At 40.4% G+C, this 23,912-nt stretch overlaps 1 protein-coding gene across 8 annotated transcripts in view; it reads right to left on the reverse strand.

Moving 5' to 3' along the window:
- The window catches only part of LOC121376917 (potassium voltage-gated channel protein Shaw-like), a 238,419-nt gene that overhangs the window by 134,690 nt on the left and 79,817 nt on the right, over positions 1–23,912 (reverse strand). For 7 of the 8 annotated variants that reach the window (XM_041504720.1, XM_041504719.1, XM_041504716.1 and 4 more), the window contains exon 2: positions 17,367–17,447. The gene's annotated coding sequence lies outside the window, so the exon portion shown is untranslated. Of the gene's footprint in view, positions 1–17,366; positions 17,448–21,750; positions 21,849–23,912 lie in introns of those variants that run through there. The other variant, XM_041504715.1, reaches the window with a different exon arrangement.

Raw genomic sequence — 23,912 nt, forward strand, 5'->3', positions numbered from 1 at the left:
AAATTTTAATTTTAAAGCAAATGAGAGAAAGTGAAAATAATTCTACAAGTAGATTCGTTATTAGACTTAAAGTATAACATTTGTCAACAGCAATGCTGAAAACTTGACACAAACATCGATTTAAAGTATTCAAAATTCATACAACAGTGAAACCCCTCTAATTATATCCCACAGACAGGAGAGCACATACCATGGCCTTTGATATACCGGTTGTGGTGCAATGGCTGGAACAAGAATTGGCCCATTGGACCCACCGACAAGGATTAATTCCAGACCAACTGTGAATCAGGAAAGCGTTTTACCACTGGGCTATGTCCCACCCCTGTCTGGAACAAGAAATAGCCCAATGAGCCCACTGACTGGGATTAATTCGAGGCCGACTGCACATCAGGCAGGTGCTTTGCCACTGGGCTACGTCCTGCCCCTGGCTGGAACTAAATATAGCCCAATGGGCCCACCGACAGATTCATTTTCAGACCGACCATGCATTAGGCAAGTGCTTTGCCACTGGGCTATGTCCCACCCCAGAGTAAAACAATTCATGAAGCCAAGTGATATCAGTCGACTGACCGAATGGCTTAACATTCCGAGCGATTTGACTAAATAACTCATTCAACATACGGAGACTGAGACAGGCAATGGGAAACATCGTGATCCTTTGACTGGCAAATCTTGCGACATAGGAGACCTTCATTTTAATTGCTGAATAATCCGATCGCTATGATCAATAAAACACAGACAAGCTCGTGTTTGTCCTTCGATTTGGCATCTGCAAAGAAGCAAGACGTCGGACCAATCATAAAACACGATCTTGAAAGAGTTCGCAAGCACTAGCTGACAGCAAATTTAACAACCACTTAAACATGACCTTCAGTTAGTCCAAAGATAAAAAAAAGTTTGTTTGTTTTGTTTAATGATGCCACTATAGAGAACATTGATTTAGTAATCACTGGCTATTGGATGTCAGACATTTGATAATTGTGATGTATAGTTTTTAAAAGAAACCTGTTACACTTTTCCCAGGAAACATTTTTTTTCAGTACTGCATCACAATTCGCTACACAAATTTCAGAGATTGCTACACAATTGTAAAATGTTAAATAGTAGTTGCTATTCATCGTTCAACTAATCACCAACTGTTGCTAATCAAAATTTTAAAAACAAAATGTTGCCTGTTTTTATATACACCATCCCATAGACAGAATAACACACATCACAGCCTGTAAGATACTAGCTATGGGAGACCCACTCAAATGGGGAAACCCCCTCAAATGGGGAAAACCCCAATCAGACAAGGGTCCATTGAGAGAATTTGGTCTTATGATAAAAGCACCTCAGGCAAGTGCTTTATTGAGTAAGCTAAGATCTCACTTCCTTAATCCACAGTGTCATATATATATATATATATATATATATATATATATATATATACCATAGCCAGCATGATGAAAAGTTAAAGTTTGTTTTGTTTAACAACACCACTAGAGCACAATGATTTATTAAACATCAGCTACTGGATGTTAAACATTTAGTAATTCTGACAACCTAAGAGAGGAAACCTGCTACCTTTTTCCATTAGTAGCAAGGGATCTTTTATAATATAATATGCACCATCCCGCAGACAGGGTAGCACATACCATGGCCTTTGATATATACCAGTCGTAATGCACTGGCTGGAATGAAAAATAGGCCAATGGGCTCACAAACAGAGATCTATCACAGACAAAACATGCATCAGGCAAGTGCATTATGACTGGGCTACATGTGTATATCCACCTCCCCAGCGTGATGAAGCAACTTCAGGTATTTCCTCTACTACATACATCACATACATGTAGCTCTAACATTAACAGCTGTTCTCGTTGGCAATCTAGAACAAATTTCAGATGACTGAAATTATTATACTTGATGGACTCCGAGTTTTTTCATATCCCAACCAATGTTCCAGGATTGGCACATCACAGGTCATGGTATGAACCATTATGTCCTTGGGTAACTGCATATATTAAAGATCCCTTGGCATAGTTTTGGTATAAGTAGCCTATTAATTAGTGGCAGCAGGTTTTCCCCCGTCTCACTCTCTTTCTCTCTCTCTCTCTCTCTCTCTCTCTCTCTCTCTCTCTCTCTCTCTCTCTCTCTCTCTATATATATATATATATATATATACTCTTCAAAAGAAGAAACGCAAAACCACATTGTCGTAACATTTGGAGAATTGATTTAATTATTGAATGGTGAGTCCGATAATTACCAAATGTTGCAGGATTGTTCACAATTCACTCTAGTCCATTGTGAGTAAGTGATAGGACACACCACCAAGGTCAAGGTCATCTGGAGTCAATACCGGGTGTGGCCTCCGCGTGTGTTGACAACTGCCTGGCACCGCCTGCCCATTGAAGCAACCAGAGTACGGATGACGTCCCGGGGGATGGTGGCCCACTCGGCCTGCAAGGCTGCTGCCAGCTCGGGCAGAGTCTGGGGCTGTGGTTGTCGCTGTCGGAGGCGTCGGTCCAACTCGTCCCATAGATGCTCAATTGGGTTTCAAATCCGGTGATATCGATGGCCAAGGAAGGACATTAATGTTGTTGTTCTGTAGGAAAGCCGTTGTGAGACGTGCTGTGTGAGGCCTGGCGTTGTCATGTTGGAACACTGCGTGGCGTTGGCCATAACTGGAACGATGTGTGGCCGGAGGATCTGGTCAATGTAGCCCTGTGCATTCAGGTTGCCCTGCACGTGGAACAGGTCAGTTCTGCCAGTGTGTGAGGTGGCTGCCCACACCATGACACTACCCCGCCGAATCTGTCCACTTCCTGCACGCAGTTTGCCGCATAACGTTCACCACGACGCCTATACACGCGACATCTTCCATCATGACGTCGGAGCAGAAATCGGGACCTGTCATTGAACCACACCTGTCTCCATCGCAGTTGAGGCCATTGTCGATGAATCTGGCACCACTGCAGTCGGAGTCGACGGTGTTGTGGTGTTAAGATGACACCTCGAACTGGACGTCTGGCACGAATTCCTACCTCACGTAGGCGGTTCCGTACGGTCTGGTCGGATATCCTGCGCAAACCTGGTATTGCTGCGGCTGTGGAGGTGGCAGTAGTCAATCGTTCCCGAAGGTGGCGTACCCGGATGTAGCGGTCCTGCCCGGGGTAGTGACCCGTGGTCGACCGGATCTAGGGAGGTCACATGTTGATCCATGTTGCTGGTAATGGTCCCACAGTCTGGAGATGGTGCTTGGGGACACATGGAATGCCCTGGCAAACGGCCGTTCTGGATTCGCCTGCGTCTAGTCGGCCGATGGCTTGTTTCTCTGCGGTTCACTGAGACGTGGCATGTCCTGGATTGTCAACTCGGCAGATACAGAGGCCAGGCAAGCGAACACCCTGCACTTTTTATACTGTCGGTGTTCATGTTGCACGTGCAGACAACGCACGTGCAGTGGTGACATGGTTTGCACGTGGCTGCGTTTTTGCGAATATTCACATTTTGGAACTTTATTGTACAGTAGCTGCGTTTTATCGAATGTAACCGTGGGAATGTGTTTGGGACATGCAATGACCTTATATTCACAAAGCATGAACCGGTAGGAAACATAAAATCGGAGTTATAACCCATTTGTACCCTTTTGCGTTTCTTTTTTTGAAGAGTATATATATATGCCTCTCTCTCTCTCTCTCTCTCTCTCTCGCTCTGCCTCTCTCTCTCTCTCTCTCTCTATCTCTCTCTCTCTCTCTTTCTCTCTCTCTATATATCTCTCTCTGCCACTCTCATTCTCTGCCTCTCTATCTCTCTCTCTCTGCCTTTCTCTCTCTCTCTGCCTCTCTCTCTCTCTCTGCCTTTCTCTCTCTCTCTCTGCCTCTCTCTCTCTCTCTGCCTCTCTCTCTCTGCCTCTCTCTCTCTCTGCCTCTCTCTCTCTCTCTGCCTCTCTCCTTTTATCTGTGTAGCTGGCTCTTTCTCCCCCTCCCTATATATCAGTTTCTACATGTATGTTTGTGTGTGTAGTCTCCCTCCCTCTCTCCCTCCCCCTCTCTCTCTCCACCTTCCCAAGTGTTAAATAACCATATGCAAATAGCCATAGTTTACTAATGGAAAAAATAAGGGATCACATAAATAGTCAGTGTTTCTAACAGAAATGTTTTTTTTTATATTCACAATGTAAACAGGGGGTATGGGAGACCTCCCCTAGAAAGAAAATGGGTTAGGTTTAGGGTTAGGGTTAAGAAAATCATACAGTAATGATAAGAGTCGTTAATGTTGTCAACTTAAAAACATAAAATTCTGTAAAACAAAATTGGGTATGGTGCCATACCCATTTTATCCTATGGCAGAAACCCTGATAGTTGCAGCAAACAGAGATTACAAGCAAACTATGCATCCACAGTGTTAGGAGCTAATATTACCTCTGTGTATTTTATAAAGATGCTTAGCATGGGGACGTTTAGATTGGGTGTGGTGGCCTTTCACTGTGTAAATATAACTACTTCTATATTAAATGACAAAGATATGAGTGTTCTTTGAGGTTGTAGTTATCAAATTCATCTTTGTACACAATATTTAGCGTGATGTGTACGTGTACAGTACGTAGTTGATTGGAACTGAATACAGGGCTAGCTCCGAGTCAGTAAACAATTTCGCCAAATTATCTATAAAACTTCAAAAATAGCAGAAACTGTGTTATTTTCTAACAAAATATCAATTATTACATGTAATGTTTTTGCCAAATTAAAATAAAATTCGTCATTTGTTTTTAAAATTCGCAATTGGTGAATTTAGCGAGTGGCAGAGCTACACACGTAGCCCTGCATTGAGTACCATATATCATATATTGCCGTGTATTAGCCAACTCCTTGGATAAGCCGACCTCTTACTTTGACCCAAAATATCTAGTACAAAATCATCGGCCTTGTGTATAAGCCGAAGTCATCTTTTGTCCAGCTGTATGTCGATTTCAATAATACTGTCAACAAATAGACATGTGCTTTTCTTGTTCATTATATTTGTTTTCCCTTTAATTATTACAAACACGGTAATCGCGATCGCAATCAATGCGGCAATGCTAACATCTACCATGCCATGAAAAATAATTTAGAACTGATAAAGCATAACAGAAAAATAACTAATTCAAGCTGTAACAACATATCACTGCACACAAGTAATTAATTTATTCACTGGACAGCAAAAAGTAAAATTATTGAGGCATGTTTAATCCCCCACCACACACACAGAAACAAAAGATCATGCGGTCCGTGACTGCAGCTGTTCACTGTATATAGTATGGTCATGTGACAATAGTGGGAGTAATTATCGTCCTGAAATTCATGTTATGTTTTTCCAGTCGGTAATGTTAATAATGAGCTTAATTTATTTATGACATTACTTTACAGTTTAATGCACCCACCCAACAAAACAATAATATTAGAAATATAATACTTGTTTGAAGAAAAAACACCGTTTTGTATCTTAAAATTGCTATATGAAAAAATGGTCCCAGCACAGGTCAAACAAAGATGGCGGACAGTTGGAAAGAATATGTTTTTACCATTGAAATGACAACAAAACAAGTAAAAAAAAATTATTATTCATCAAACTTATAATGCATACAAGAACAAAAAAACTGCATAATATTGCATGATGGGGTGTTTTATTTATACTGTGCACAAATTATTGTTACATATATACTCTGTGAAAGGCTAAAGGTCTGATCAAAATTTACAAGTCACGGTCGGGAGTATTTTCGATCGGAATTTTATGCTCCAATTTGTTGCCTCCGTGTATAAGCCGACTCTCTTCTTTTGGAAAGTGTTTCTAGACTTCAAAAGTCGGCTAATACACGGCAATATACAGTAAGTACAAAGAAGACTGTCAGCAGTGCAGATCATAAAATGAGAAGCTATCAGAATGATTGGAAACTGTTAAAAAGGACTTGTGTATTATATTATAGATCAGATGTGAGACATAGCCCAGTGGTATGAAGCACTCACTGGATGCACGGTCAGTCTGGGATCGATCCCTGTCGGTGGGTCCACTGGGCTATTTTTCGCTCCAGCCAGTGCACCAAGACTGGTATATTAAAGTCTGTGGTATGTGCAATCCTGTCTTTGGGATGGTCTGGGCTCACTCTGGATCAAAAATACCTGTAGCCAAAAAATTAGCCACTTGTAAATTTTATTAGCCATTTTTTGTAAATTTGGCTACCGACAGCGCGAGCTCTGGATGGTGCATATAAGAGATCCCTTGATACTAATGGGAAAATGTACCTTATTTCCTTTCTTAAACTATATGTTAAAATAACCAAATGTTTCACATCCAATAGCTGATGATTAATAAATCAATGTGCTCTAGTGGTGTCATTAAAGAAAACAAACTTTAAAACAAACTTTGGCAATAGCCAATGATTAATAAATCAATGTGCTCTAATGGTGTCGTTTAACAAAAACTAAATTTGATCTATAAGACCAAGTATTTCCCATATTTCTTTTTGTCAGTATATACAAAATGTGTTAGCTCATTTCAGATTCCTTTCCAGGGCTGCAGAAAGTACTCGCCCGGTCGCAAAATGCGAGTAAAATTCTGATGGACGAGTTAAAAAATACAGCTACCAGTCCGATGGGCGATCTGTCTTTTTCTGACTGACTAATTTAATTTGTTCTGTACATATTTTGTTTTTGCATTGAATCTGCGATGTGCTCTGAATAGATTGTTCTGTTAAACACTTTCAGGATGTCACTCGAATTTTGTAAATCTATATAAAAGAAATGTGGAAAAACTTAGTATTTACCAGTCTTTAAAAATTTATTGATTTGTCAGTCAAGGTTTGGGTCTTGTTTTCGTTTGCTATATATATAATGTTGATCACTTACTAAGTGTCCTTAATTTTTTGTCATTAAAAAAAAAAAAAAAAAAAAAAAAAAAAATATATATATATACCATTTGAAGTTGAACAATAATATATTCTAACGGACTAGCAGAAAGTCGAAAGTCTGCCGGGCTAGTAAATTTTAGTTGGTTCTGGTCCGGCGGGTTAGTGAAATATTTTCCATTTCTGCACCCCTGCTTCGCTTTCTCGCTTCCTGATGGTTTTCTGTCAATTTTCAACACTCTTTCAATCTGCGTGTGCTCGTATCTTGTTCACAACATCACTGGGTATTGATTCATTATAATTATCATGTGGCCAGTGATCAGTCTAAAAATAGAATCCTATATGCTGCAGTGTTGAACACTAAATTCCAACAGGAAGCTAATATAGCCTATCTAGTATCTACCAGTACACAAAATTTTTTTTAAAGGCATACTGTCACGGATTTAAGAACCTTATTTCTCAAAAAATGGATAATAAATAAAAATTACATTAATTGTTGGAAACCAAATCTAGCTATTGCATCACCTTAACTGAACCATGATGGAGTGAAATCCATGTCAACCCTCTCGGCAATTTTAGTTTTTGAATTATGGACCATTGCCATAATTCAATTATTTTTACAAAATATCATTAATAAATGGAGTATGGTGGTTATGAATATGGTTGAATAAAGTACATTTAGGAACAAATCAAATTATTTTTGTTCCGGTAATACTTTGTTAGACCAGTAAATAGGTCAGTGATCTGTGACAATATGCCTTTAAGTACAACACTAGATCACATTGGGCCGAATATATACAAAGCCTTTTTATCTCATTAGAATGCTTAAACATTGGGATGCATTTAAGAAAAACAGGATTTATAAATTCAGCCCACTGAATGCTTAAACACCTGCATTTAAGAAAAAATAGGCTTCATAAGTTCGGCCCACTGAATGCTTAAACACCTGCATTTAAGAAACACAGCTTCACAAGTTTAGCCCATGGAATGCTTAAACACCTGCATTTAAGAAACACAGCTTCATAAGTTTAGCCCATGGAATGCTTAAACACCTGCATTTAGAAACAACAGGCTTCATAAGTTCAGCCCATTGAATGTTTAAACACCTGCATTTAAGAAACACAGCTTCATAAGTTCAGCCCATTGAATGCTTAAACACCTGCATTTAGAAACAACAGGCTTCATAAGTTCAGCCCATTGAAGGCTTAAACACCTACATTTAAGAAACAACAGGCTTCATAAGTTCAGCCCATTGAAGGCTTAAACACCTACATTTAAGAAACAACAGGCTTCATAAGTTCAGCCCATTGAATGCTTAAACACCTGCATTTAGAAACAACAGGCTTCATAAGTTCAGCCCATTGAAGGCTTAAACACCTGCATTTAGAAACAACAGGCTTCATAAGTTCAGCCCATTGAATGCTTAAACATCTGCATTTAAGAAAAAATAGGCTTCATAAGTTTGGCCCATTGAAGGCTTAAACACCTGCATTTAAGAAACAACAGGCTTCATAAGTTCAGCCCATTGAATGCTTAAACACCTGCATTTAAGAAAAAATAGGCTTCATAAGTTCGGCCCACTGAATGCTTAAACACCTGCATTTAGAAACAACAGGCTTCATAAGTTCAGCCCACTGAATGCTTAAACACCTGCATTTAAGAAACAACAGGCTTCATAAGTTCGGCCCACTGAATGCTTAAACACCTGCATTTAAGAAACAACAGGCTTCGTAAGTTCAGCCCACTGATAATCACCAGCTATTTGATGTGAAACATTTGGTTCTGTGGCTGGTCAGTTTACTGTATATTTTATTTCTATTGTATCACTCATAAAACTTTTAGGACTTCTGGATATATCTGGAATGTTGTCAAAAATAAGTGCAAAACATTAAAAGCTGTTTGTCAAAATTATTATCTATATTTTGTGTGGCATTTGCTACCTGCCACTGTCAATTTCAAGCCTTACCTAATCTGTTATAACAATCTATATACCTGTACATGTACATGTATGATATCCTAAATTTAACGCGCAAGTGAAAAAGAAAGAAAGAAAAGCAAAACGTTTTTGTTTTGATTAATGACACCGCTAGAGCACATTCATTCATTTATTAATCATCGGCTATTGGATGTCAAACATTTGGTAATTTTGACATATAGTCTTAGAAAGGAAATTCGCTACATTTTTCCATTAGTAGCAAGGGATCTTTTATATGCACCATCCCACAGACAGGACAGCATATACCACGGCCTTTGATATACCAGTTGTGTTACACTGGCTGGAACGAGAAGTAGCTCAATGGACCCACCGACAGGAATCGATCCCAAACTGACCACAGCCTTTGATATGCCAGTCGTGGTGCACTGGCTGGAATGAGAAATAGCCCAATGGGCCACCAACGGGGATCAATCCCAGACCGACCGTACATCAGGCAAGCACTTTACCACTGGGCTATGTCCTGCCCCAAAGTGAAAAATGTGTTATGCAATTTAACAAAAATTGTACGAACGACAGGCAATGAAACCTGTCATTCGAAAAAGTCTAGTTTTCAGAAGAATGCAGTATACTAACTTCTTTGGGTAGTATACCATACCAAGTATCATCGGTGTCAAAGTTCAAAGTGCTCATAACTTTGGATGATGCATTAAATACCTAAGGCCTACCATTGGTAAGATATGTGACTGACTTACTGTCTTAAATGTTGTTTTATCTGGCCAGTAAATTCCTGTAATCTAATGTTCAACAACTAGTTTGTGATCAGTGTTCCGCCTACTATATGCTTGAAATGTGCAGGGTCCTACTACAAATGTGCAGAACTAAGGTATAGTTTGTTTTCTTTTGTTTAATGACACGGATAGGGATTGTAATTCTGACCCGTAGTCATCAGAGGAAACCCGCTACATTTTCCCACAGGAAAGCACATAACACGGCCTTTGTTCAGTTGTGGAGCACTGGTTGGAATGTGAAAAAAAACAATCAGTTGAATGGATCCAACAAGGTGGTTCGATCCTGTGCAGCAAGCATCTCAAATGAGCACTCAACTGACTGAGCTAAATCCTGCACCTAACTAACGTGCTTCCAGTTAACTTATTCTCTAGCTTAAAGCCACTTTTTCTGATTAAAGGCATATTGTCACAGACCACTGACCTATCTAATGGTCTAACAAAGTATTACCTGAACAAAAATAATTTGACTTGTCCCTAAATGTACTTCATTTAACCATCTTTATAACCACCATACTACATTTATTAAATGATATTTTGTAAAAATAATTGAATTATGGCTATGGTCCATAATTGAAAAACTAACCTTGCAGAGAGGGTTGACATGGATTTCATTCCATCATGGTTCAGTTAAGGTGATGTGATAGCTAGATTTGGTTTCCAACAATTAATGTAATTTTTATTTATTATCCATTTTTAGAGAAATAAGGTCCTTAAATCCGGACCGTATGCCTTTAAAGCCACTTTTTCTGATTAACATTACCAGTCGGGGTTAGATGTTGTAGTATTTATACATAGTGTGCATGTTGAAAGTTTGTTTCATTTAACAGCACTAGAGCACATTGTTTTATTAGTCATTAGCTATTAGATGTCAAACATTTGGTTATTTTGACATATACATGTAGCTAGGTAGTCTAAGAAAGTAAACCTGCTGCATACTTCCATTAGTAGTAAGGGATCTTTAAATGCACCATCCCATAGACAGGACAGCACATCCCATAGACAGGACAGCACATAGTATGATACCACAGCCTTTGATATACCAGTTGTTAATTCTGACATGTAGTACTCCAATGATACCCACTACATTCTTTCATTAGCAGCAAGGGATCTTTTATATGCAGGACAGCACATCCCATAGACAGGACAGCACATAGTATGATACCACAGCCTTTGATATACCAGTTGTTAATTCTAACATGTAGTACTCCAATGATACCCACTACATTCTTTCATTAGCAGCAAGGGATCTTTTATATGCAGGACAGCACATCCCATAGACAGGACAGCACATAGTATGATACCACAGCCTTTGATATACCAGTTGTTAATTCTGACATGTAGTACTCCAATGATACCCACTACATTCTTTCATTAGCAGCAAGGGATCTTTTATATGCAGGACAGCACATCCCATAGACAGGACAGCACATAGTATGATACCACAGCCTTTGATATACCAGTTGTTAATTCTGACATGTAGTACTCCAATGATACCCACTACATTCTTTCATTAGCAGCAAGGGATCTTTTATATGCAGGACAGCACATAACAAGACCTTTGATAGGCCAGATGAGGGGAACAGGCTGGAACGAGAAATATCCCAATATAATAGGCCCACAGACAGGGATCGATCCTAGACTAATCATGCATCAGATGAGTGCTTTACCACTGGGCTATGTCCCGCCTCGGTGTGTATCAGGGCTCACCCTCTGTATGACCAACTTAGCCAATTGCTAATTTGTATTCAAAGTGGCTACAACATTAAGTTTTTGGCTAATAAAATATTTCTTAAATCAACCACATTTCAATAATTTTCAACCAAATACTTGACATACATGTACATATCTGAAAATTGGCTAAACCAAAATTTGTTCCAGCGTGAGTCCTGATATATGTTGACTGAAACGTTGAAGCTTCAGCCACATATATAGTTACTATAGTTGTCTGTGGGAATTGATTTGGTGGTGCACACCCTGTAAGATGATGGCCTAACATTTGGATGTATATAATGACCAGGCACGCACATCCCTGCCTGGACTGCTCTCGCAAAGACTTCCACTTTGGCTGATCCATTATTGACGAGATCCGAGACGCAATTAGCTCACAATGCCTGCTGAATATTTCACGCTGTTTGTTTTCCTATTTATTCAAAACAGCACGAGGAAGGGCAAAACGGGTTCATCTACACTTCTACAAGTTCACCAATATGGCTGTCGAAATGTGAATGAATGGAGGAAAGGAGGAAGGGAAGGAAGGAGGAAGGAAGGGAAGGAAGGAGGGATGGAGGTTTATTCTAAACAGCGTGAGGAAGGACAAAACAGGTTCATCTACACTTCTACAAGTTCACCAATATGGCTGTCGAAATATGAATGAATGGACAAAAGGAGGGAGGAAGGGAGGGAAGGAGGAAGGAAGGGAGGGAAGGAGGAATGAAGGGAAGGAAGGAGGGATGGAGGTTTATTCTAAACAGCGTGAGGAAGGGCAAAACAGGTTCATCTACACTTCTACAAGTTCACCAATATGGCTGTCGAACTGTGAATGAACGGAGAAAAGGATGGTGGAAGGGAGGGAATGAGGAAGAAAGGGAAGGAAGGAGGGATGGAGGTTTATTCTAAACAGCGCGAGGAAGGGCAAAACAGGTTCATCTACACTTCTACAAGTTCACCAATATGGCTGTCGAAATGTGAATGAATGGAGGAAAGGAGGGATGAAGGGAGGGAGAGAGGAAGGGAGGGAGGAAAGGAGAAAGGGAGGAAAGGAGGGATGGAGGAAGAGAGGTTTTTTGAAAACAGCGCGAGGAAAGGAAAAACGGGTTCATCTACACTTCTACAAGATCACCAACATGATTGTCTAAGTGTGAATGAACGGAGGAAGGAGGAAAGGAGAGAGGGAGGGTGGGAGAGAGGAAAGGAGGACGGAAGGGACGGAAGGAGGGAGGGAGGTTTATTCTAAACAGCACGAGGAAGGGCAAAACGGGTTCTACAAGATCACCTTGGCTTGGCTAGGTTTTTAACATGTTCATATCCCTTTATGGTTTCAAACACGCAAAAGATCACCAACATGGTTGTCGAAGTATGAAGGAAGGAAGGGAGGAGGGTGGGAGATAGGAAGAAATTAAGGGAGGTTTATTGAAAACAGTGCAAGGATGGGAAAAAACAACTTCTACAAGTTCACCAACATGGCTGTCGAAATGTGAATGAACGGAGGAGGGAGGAAGAGAGGGAGGCAATGTTTATTCAAAACAGCACGAGGATGGATAGATGGATGGATGTATGGATGGATGGATGGATGAATGGATGCAAGGATGGATGGATGGATGGATGGATGGATGCAAGGATGGATGCAAGGATGGATGGATGGATGGATGGATGGATTGATGGATGGATGGACGGATAGATGCATGGATGCATGGATGGATGGATGGATGGGTGCATGGATGGACAGATGATTGGATGCATGGATGCATGGATGGATGGATGGATGGATGGATGGATGGATGGATGGATGGATGCATGGATGGATGGATGGATGGATGGATGGATGGATGGACGGATGGATGGATGGATGGACGGATGATTGGATGGATGCATGGACGGATGGATGAACGGATGGACGGATGGATGGATGGATGGACGGACGGATGATTGGATGGATGGATGGATGGATGGATGGATGGATGGATGGATGCATGCATGAATGTGTGGATGGATGGATGGATGGATGGATGGATGGATGGATGATTGGATGCATGGATGGATGGATGGTTAGATGGATGGATGGATGGATGGATGGATGGATGCATGGATGGATGCATGGATGGATGCATGGATGGATGCATGGATGCATGGATGTGTGGGTAGGTTGATAGACGTTTTAACATAAAATACTGTTTCCCATTACCTGACTGACTCTAATCTTAACCTTCAAACATAAATGTTTTTTTTTTTTACAAATGATTTCCAAGAAAATGATACAAGTCAATCACTTTAGTGTAAGTATTTATGCAGGGCTTACTCTGGCACTTGTGAATTTTAAAAGCAGTTGGCGAATTGTATTTTAATTTGGCAAAATAATTTCATATAATAATTGACATTTTAAAGAAAATATCTGTCGATTTCTGCAATTTTTAAAGTTTAATAGACAATTTGGCAAAATATTTTGCTCACCCATAGCGAGCTCTGGTTATACATTTTCCATATAAAGTTAAAGTTCGTTTTTTAACGACACCACTAGAGCACATTGATTTTTTGTCTTATCATCGGCTATTGGACATCAAACATATGGTCATTCTGACACTGTTTTTTAGAGGAAACCCGCTGTCGCCACATAGGCTACTCTTTTACAACAGGCAGCAAGGGATCTTTTATTTGCACTTCCCACAGGCAGGATAGCACAAACCATGGCCTTTGTTGAACCCAGTTATGGATCAGTGGTCGGAGCAAGTGGTTTACACCTACCCATTGAGTCTTGTGGAGCACTCACTCAGAGTTTGGAGTCGGTATCTGGATTAAAAATCCCATGCCTCGACTGGGATCCGAACCCAGTACCTACCAGCCTGTAGACCGATGGCCTAACCACGATGCCACTGAGGCGGGTCTTTTCCATATAAAATAAATTTCCAAAATAAAATGTTTTTCTTACCTACATATTATACCCATACCCTATTTGTTTTCCCAGCCTTTTTTTTTTTTTTTTTTTTTGTTGGCTTTAACTATATATTTGCACAGGTAAAATTTTATACTATAGATACCCTAATACATCATAGTAACCCATTTTCCCTTCCGTACAAGAGCAATGTTATAGGCAATATACAGATTATATCTGTTTACACGAGTAACTTCAAAGATACAAACGATGTTTATTACTAATGAGAATTGCATTTATTGCACTTGTTGTGCACTTCATCAGATCTGGCTGCAGAAACAACAGACTGAAGTAATAAATCACTAACTTGCCCACCGCACTACCATACCCTTATTTTCATCATTGATCGGGCTAACTTATTGATCCGGACCAGTCTAAATGGGAATGTCGGGGTTAATGAGTTAAATAATGAATTATTCTCCGTAATAAAATTATAGATCCATTTTTATTGATGCTGGTGGTGATTTATTTCCATCCTTAGCACCAATTATGGTTCAAGCATGCTGTCCTGGGCAAGCAATTTGGCCTTTAGGACCTGTTTCTCCAGGAAAGACATCAATGGATTATCTATAGACAAGTAACCTGTCACCGCATAGGTTACTATTACTGCATAGCACATTCTTAGTTAACATAATTTAACATTGAGCCTTTGTGCAATATTTCTTTGTTGAATTTCCATCTGAGGACCCTAGCTTGGATTTTGTTGTTGTTTTGTTTGGGGTTTTTTTTTTTTGGGGGGGGGGGGGGTGGTGGTGCAGATGAATTCTTGGAATGAAGAAAATTTTGAAATCTAGAGGCTCTGAAATATCATTTTGCAGCCATTTCAGGGAGGTTACATATTTAAAACATCAATAGATCTATGATTTATAAATCAATGTGCTCTAGTGGTGTCATTAAACAAAACAAACTTCTTCTTCAGGACACTTCATCTGATCCACACACTACCGACTCCAAACCCTGAGTGAGTACTCCGTAAGGCTCAGTGGGTAGGTGTAAACCACTTGCACTGACCAGTGATCCATAACTGGTTCAACAAAAGCCATGGTTTGTGCTATCCTGCCTGTGGGAAGCGCAAATAAAAGATCCCTTGCTGCTTGTCAGAAAAGAGTAGCCTATGTGGCAACAGCAGGTTTCCCCTAAAAAACAGTGTCAGAATGACCATATGTTTGAAGTCCAATAGCCGATGATAAGATAAAAAAATAAATGTGCTCTAGTGGCGTCGTTAAATAAAACAAGCTTTACTGATTTACACACTTAAAGCATTTGCTTATCTCTTAGTAAAATTTGAAATTATTTTTATCCTTGGAGTGTCAGATGCATTTATATTGTTTATATATATATGCATTCCAAAAATAAACTTTAAATGATTAATGTTAAAGAAAATTACTTTATCAGGCAAGATAGTAAGTTTCAGACAGAACAACCATAGAATGTTTTAAGAGGATCAGAAAGAAAGAAATGTTCTATTTAACGACGCACTCAACACATTTTGTTTATGGTTATATGGCGTCAGACATATGGTTAAAGACCACACAGATATTAAGAGAGGAAACCCGCTGTCGCCACTTCATGGGCTACTCTTTTTCAATTAGCAGCAAGGGATCTTTTATATGCACCATCCCACAGACAGGGTAGTACATACCACGGCCTGTGATATACCAGTCGTGGTGCATTGGCTGGAATGAGAAATAGCCCAAAGGGCCCACCGAGAGGGAATGATCCCAGACCGACCGTGCATCGAGCGAGCGCTTTACCACTGGGCTACGTTCTGCCCCCTAAGAGGATCAGTACATACATGAATCTTTAAGCTTCCCAAGGAGTTGGTTCTAATAGGGGCCAATAGGTCTGCCCCTCCCCCATGCACCTCCCAGTGGAGGAGCACAAGCATTTCTTTTCAACTTATTTTCGTGCTAATAACCTATTAAGGTTCAAGCACACTGTCCTGGGTACACACACCTCAGCTACCTGGGCTGTCTGTCCAGGACAGTGGGTTAGTTGTTTGTTGGTTAGTGGTTAGTGAGAGAGATGAGGGTGTAGTGGCCTTACACCTACCCACTGAGCCATTAAGAATTTGTTCTGGGTTGGAGCTGGCACCCGGTTGCGAACCTTGTACCTACCAGCCTATAGTCCAATAGCTTAACCACTGCGCCACCAAGGCACAATTTGGAGGGGTTTATATACAAAGGTGACCAAAAATTATGAGGCACAGTACACACATGCTACCCAGTTGCTGTCATCTTCCCACACCTATAGCTTCTGGGGCATGACGTATAGCTCAGTGCTACAACGCTTGTATGATGTGCGATCGATCTAGGATCGATCCCCATCAGTGGGCCCATTGGGTTATTTCTCGCTCCAACCAGTGCTCCACAATTGGTGTAACAAAGGCTGTGGTATGTATTATCATGTCTGTCGGATGATGCATATAAAAGATCCCTTGCTGCTAATGAAAAAGAGTAACAGCAGGTTTTCTCTCTCAATATCTGTGTGGTCATTAACCATATGTTCTGTGGGATGGTGCATAAAAAAAATAAAACTTGCTGCTAATCGAAAAAAAGAGTAGCCGATGAAGTGGCAACAGCAGGTTTTCTCTCTCGATATCTGTACGGTCCTTAACCATATGTCCGACACCATATAATTGTAAATAAAATGTGTTGAGTGCATTGTTAAATAAGACAGTTCCTTCCTTCTATAGCTTCTGGTGCGGGACGTAGCCCAGTGGTAAAGCGCTCGCTTGATGCACAGTTGGTCTAGGATCGATCCCCGTCAGTGGACCCATTGGGCTATTTCTCGTTCCAGCCAGTGCCCCACAGCTGGTGCATGAAAGGCCGTGGTATGTACTACCCTGTCTGTGGGATGGTGCATATAAAAGATCTCTTGCTGCTAATCGAAAAGAGTAGCCCAAGAAGTGGTGACAGCAGGTTTCCTCGCTTAATATCTGTGTGATCCTTAACCATGTGTTGAGTGCATCGTTAAATAAAACAGTTCCTTCCTTCTATAACTTCTACACATAAGTGGTATAATGACATAGGGAATGCTGGTGTAGAATCCCTTTGGATTCAGATGCAACAGAACTCCACCTGTGCCCACACGGAGAGAGAAAGGTACTAATTAGGAGAAACATCTCACCTGTGGCAGGCCAGTCTTCTTTGATGTGCTAACGATCATTCTAACAGTCTTTGGTATAAACAGCAGCATTATTTCACATACCTGCAAAAAAAAGAAGAAAGGAATGTTTAATCACACTTAGAAGCTTCAGAATAGATCAGGCTCAGCTAATTATAATAACTATAGCCTGATATCGGCTCCCACCCAGAGGTAGTTTTAACGACTCAGTGGGTAGGTGTAAGACCACTACGCCCTCTTCTCTCTCACTAACGACTAACAACTAACCCACTGTCCTGGACATATAGCCCAGATAGCTGAGGTGTGTGTGCCCAGGATAGCGTGCTTGAACCTTAATTTGAATATAAGCACAAAAATAAGTTGCAAAGAAATGATAGATGAATGAATGAATGTTTAACGACACCCCAGCACGAAAAATACATCGGCTATTGTGTGTCAAACTATGGTAATGGAAATGAATACGGTGATGATCAACATCAATATAAAAATTCAAGATATAAATAAAAACAGTGTAAAGAACTGTGCAAAAATGCATATACAAATATCACAGACAGATACTGACTTTTACTCTAAACTTCAATTTGTGCACCGGCCTCGGTGGCGTCGTGGCAGGCCATCGGTCTACAGGCTGGTAGGTATTGGGTTCGGATCCCAGTCGAGGCATGGGATTTTTAATCCAGATACCGACTCCAAACCCTGAGTGAGTGCTCTGCAAGGCTCAATGGGTAGGTGTAAACCACTTGCACTGACCAGTGATCCATAACTGGTTCAACAAAGGCCATGGTTTGTGCTATCCTGCCTGTGGGAAGCGCAAATAAAAGATCCCTTGCTGCCTGTCATAAAAGAGTAGCCTATGTGTTGACAGCGGGTTTCCTCTAAAAAAATCTGTGTGGTCCTTAACCATATGTCTGATGACATATAACCGTAAATAAAATGTGTTGAGTGCGTCGTTAAATAAAACACTTCTTTCTTTCAATTTGTGCTGTATTGGCCATTCTCAAAGAGAATGTTACACCCCTGCACCAGGGTGAGGTTACAGTACGTGCAGGGACAATGAAATGAATAAAAATTATTGTTTTGTTCATGCATCACATGCGATAGTCTAGTTGTGCATGACCTAGTTTTCATTCGACCATTAATCATCATGCCATGGTTATGCAAATATGAAATGTGTTACTTGAACTTGTTTTTTGCGTAACCCATAAATGGCGTACGCAAGTTTTTAATTTTCAGACACCTGGATGTAAGTAGAGCACAAACCAACAATAAAGTTAAAAGATGTTTTGTTTAACAACACAACTAGAGCACATTGATTAATTAATCATCGGCTATTGGACTGACTGCGTGGATGGTATTCAAAACCATGTAAACTTCTTAACAGAATTATTATGTCCGTTAAGACATTTTTATTCTCTGACATCAAATACCTTTCTTATCTTTGGTTATTTCACAACAGCTTGCACTGATCAGCATGTCTGATACAGTGTACAGCATTAATGAGATTATGAACTGGCATGGGATTATGAACCAAGCATCAAGGGATTATGAACTGGCATGGGATTATGAACCAAGCATCAATGGATTATAAACTGGCATGGGATTATGTACTGGCATGGGATTATGAACCAAGCATCAAGGGATTATGAACTGGCATGGGATTATGAACTGGCATGGGATTGTGAACTGGCATGGGATTATGAACCAAGCATCAAGAAATTATGAACTGGGATGGGATTATGAACTGGCATGGGATTATGAACCAAACATCAAGGGATTATGAACTGGCATGGGATTATGAACTGGCATGGGATTATGAACCAAGCACAGGACTATATAGTCATATATGAACCAAGCATACCCAGATCATGAACCCTGAATGTCCAGATCATGAACACAGCATGGGATTATGAACCTGACATAGGATTATGAACAAAGTATATGGGATCATGAACCCAGCATTGGATATCAACCCAGTATGGAATTATTTATGAACCAATAATGGAATGATGAACATGACATGGGCTTATGCAACCAGCATGGAATGAATAATTCCATATGGTACCGTTGCATAATTCTCACGCTAGCTGATAATTATGCTAATAATTTTTTTATTATGCACATGGTATGTGATATGAACTTTGCATGTAATATGCACCTGGCATATGATAAAATGTAAACTGGATATTATGGAATACGATCTAGATACCAGCCTTATAACATACACAGGATATCACTTGACCACTGGAGCAACCCACTATTGGAGTGGGGGTGCCAACCAACACTATGTACATATGTACAAAGTTAAAAAGAATAAAATACAGTAAAAAAAAAAAAAAAAAAAAAGGTTTGATTAACTCATTAATGAGAATATGAACCTGGAACAGGATTATGAACCCAGCAACTGGCATGCCCCCCCCCCTCCCCCACCCCCCATACTGCTCCGCCCCCTCGCTACGTCACTGGACCACAGAGACTATAGCTGTTTGTGTGCAGCAGACTTTTCTGATAGAGACACATACGGCTTGATGAACCGGTGATGTGGCAAGCAGCGGTAATGCATTTCTGTTGGTAACACTCCATAGCAAGGGTAATCAAAGACCGCGATCTGGTGCTATCATGCTGGCAAAGTCATTAGGATAATAGGAGAGCTTTTGTCAAGCAGATCACATCAGAATACAGGGATGTTATTCAGTTTAAACTTCCAGCGGAACCAGCCCCAGATATGCCGCAGTGCAGTGTGACCACTCTCCTGGTCAGACAAAAGGAGAGCATAGGGAAGCAATGTTTGCTTATTGACAACTCGGTGCATTTTAAGTTAGAGTTATTTGGTGTCTAGAGCATAATGGCTATTTTTAAATTTGGTAGGGAGACACAAGCAAAAGGGAGATAGGGGATGGGGGGGGGGGGTAAGAGGTTGAGAGAAAGATAGCGAGGGGGAGAGCTAGAGCGAAATGGAGAGCAAGAGGAAGAGAGAAAGAATAGGGGGGGAGAGAGAGAGAGAGAGAGAGAGAGAGAGAGAGAGAGAGAGAGAGAGAGAGAGAGAGAGAGAGAGAGAGAGAGAGAGAGAGAGAGAGAGAGAGAGGGGAGAGAGGGAGAGAGCTAGAGCGAAATGGAGAGAGCAAGAGGAAGAGAGAAAGAAGAGGGGGAGAGGGAGGGAGAGAGAGAGAGAGAGAGAGAGAGAGAGAGAGAGAGAGAGAGAGAGAGAGAGAGAGAGAGAGAGAGAGAGAGAGAAAATTTTGTTTGACACCACTAAAGCACATTGATTTATTAATCATTGGCTATTGGATGTCAAACATTTGATCATTTTGACATATAGTCTTAGAGAGGAAACCTGCTACATCTTTCCATTAGTAACAAGGGATCTTTTATATGCACCATCCCACAGACAAGATAACACATACCACAGCATTTGATATACCAGTCGTGGTGCTCTGGCTGGAACAAAAATTATTACTGAATAGATTAAAGTCTGAACCACATTGTTAACAACTACGATAAATTGCTCTCCTACCTTTTTATTAGATTTTACCCACATTTTGTCCACATAGAAATCTTGAAAATGTTTTTACTGTGACACAAATAGGGTAAAAAGCTGGTAATTTTGTGACAGCTGCCATTTTGCCTTTTTATGGAATACTCTCAAAGACAGCTGAAAGGATATGACTTAATCTAATGTCATAACATGTTATGATATAAAAGCAAACGTGATGATGTCAAATTATTATTATTTTAAGATTTTGTTTAAAGTCACCATTAGAACACACTGGTTTCATATTAATTACATTACATACTTCGGAGTAACAGTAAATAAAAGAAGGAGAATAATTTATTGTAGTTGTCAGTGGCAGATCAGATAATCCATTTAGGTGGGCCCCAGTGACATGAGGCGGAATGTCAAGGGAACTTTGGGGGAGGTTTGGAAAGGGTTGAAAATTAATATATAATAAAATTATAACAGTTGCAAAAATTTAGGGGGGGGGGGCGGGCCATATCTGACACCATATAACCATAAATAAAATGTGTTGAGTGCGTAGTTAAATAAAACATGTCTTTCTTTCGTCTCTGTAAAAGACACTGAACGTATGATACAAATAGAAAATAGAAAAATCATTAAAAAAAAGTAAATATAAAACATGACAGCATAGGAAGGTGGGGGGGAGGGGGTGGGGGTGGGGCACAGTTGTATATTTACAGACTTTTACACAATTATAAAGCAAAATGCCTGAAAAGTGGGGGGCACATGCCCCCTAGTCCCCCTCCCCCCCAAAGCCAGTGCATGAAATAAAGCTTTAGAGACCTAAAGTCCAAACCAAATTTTTAACAATTACGATAAATGACTCTCCTACAACTTTTTGTCCAGACATAAATTGTGAAGAAAAAACATTACATTGACGTGGATTTCGCATGTTAGACTGAAACCATATCACCAATATCGACTTTGTTAATATCTCCTGGGACAAAACACATGGAATTTTTCACTATCGGCCATTTTGCCTCCTTGTGGAGGGAGAATGCCTGCTAATTTTGTGATGTAACTAATCTGACATCATGATGAGTGCTTTATACATTAGCGCATGTCATCACAGTCATGACGTTGTTAGATTACATCATATCGATCCACCGCTGCTCTTGGAAGTAGAATAGTCCATAAACAAGCAAAATGGCAGACGGCAGAAAATTGCTTGTATTTTGCCCTATGCGATCTCGGCGAAGTCGATATCAGTGACATCGTTACAGTCTCGTATGTGGAATGTGTGTCACTGTGATGTGTTTTTTCACGATTTGAGTCTGAACAAAATTTTGGGGAATCTAATGGTAATTAAAGGTAGGAGCAGGGGGCTCCGCGATGAGTTGTACATTTTCCCCAGTTCATGCCCCCCTCCCCCCGAGGGGGTTGCAAACTCCTGGGAAGGGTGACCCTCTGTTATGTGTATTACAGGTCCCGCGGATCCTTAAACCGGCTCTGGGTAGGAGAATAATTGATCGTAGTTGTTAATTAATTACGAAATAAATAACATGACATCGAATTTTTTTTTTAAACTAATTATTTATACGATATAAAGTAAATAAATGTATTATGTACCGAAAAAAGAAGGTGATGAAATAACTGTCTGTTACCAATATATGCAGTAAAACAGTTCGGAGATTAATATAAACCATTTTAAAGAATAATTTGTGACGAACAGTCACTGGACGTTTATTTGGAACATGTACGTGTTATGTTTTGCAGACGTATGCATAATTTCCTCCGTTTATTGCATGCGCACTTGCCAATGAATAGGTAGGCACAAGACGTGATGATGTAAGCCATAATAACTGAACGATAAAAAAAATTAACACTTTCAAAACAACATATATCTGCACCAGGCAGAAACAAAAATATGTTTTTTTAAAATGTGTTTGCTCTCAAAAATCAGCCCCAAATTCAGCCAGCAAACGTTTCGCTAACGTTCGCGAACTATTTTATAGGTTTCCGAAGTGGTAATTCGGGCTGCGTTCAACCAGACCGAGCGAAAAAACGTCTGCTATACTGGTTTAGGCGCCTCACGTTAAACCAAATGGCCACGTCGGGAACCAATCAAATAGTTCGCGAACGTTAGCGAAACGTTTGCTGGCTGAACTTAAGGCGGGTTTACTGTATAGCGTAAAAATCAGTCTAGTGAACGTTAGCGAGAGTGAGAAGCGGTTGACTGAATTTACGCCTGGCATACGTTCACGAACTATTTGACTGGTTCCCGACGTGGCCATTTGGTTTAACCGTGAAAGCGCATAAACCATTCTGCCGGACGTTTTTCTGCTCGGTTTGGCTGAACGCAGCTCAGGTATTTACTCTATATGAGGACTGCCACTTCCCAGAACCGCGATAACACACGTGCACGCAAACGGTGTTGCATATTACCTCTCCATTATAAAATATCACGAGAACTATATGAACGTACAACAAATATGCAGCGATTGCCTAATACATCTGAGAGGTAAGGTTGCCAAATATCTGACGTTTATTATACGTTTGATCGGGCAGAAACGGGGCGTGACACTGCCAGTCGGCTGTAGAACGTTACCTGTTACGAATTACGCGGACGCTAAGTGTTCTGCAAGACTGAAATCAAGAAAGAACAGCAAACGACCAGATTTATGGTCGGCGCTACCATTACGGTTACAGACTACAGATATTATTAAACAAAGGCACTTGTTGCGTAATATTTCTGCCACATGCCAGTAACTTACATAATTTTGCTTATCTACGAAGTCTTCCAGTGTAAAAGTATATCCTGTGTTGCTGTTACGTCGCTGTGGAACGGCCCGAATGTGAATAAATTCTCTTCAGTTAGTTACAACAAAGAAAAAGAAAGAAATGTTTTATTTAACGACGCACTCAACACATTTTATTTACGGTTATATGGCGTCAGACATATGGTTAAGGACCACACAGATTTTGAGAGGAAACCCGCTGTCGCCATTACATGGGCTACTCTTTCGATTGGCAGCAAGGGATCTTTTATTTGCGCTTCCCACAGGCAGGATAGCACAAACCATGGCCTTTGTTGA

The sequence above is a fragment of the Gigantopelta aegis genome, chromosome 7, assembly GCF_016097555.1.
Source record: "Gigantopelta aegis isolate Gae_Host chromosome 7, Gae_host_genome, whole genome shotgun sequence".
Taxonomy (NCBI): Eukaryota; Metazoa; Mollusca; class Gastropoda; order Neomphalida; family Peltospiridae; genus Gigantopelta; species Gigantopelta aegis.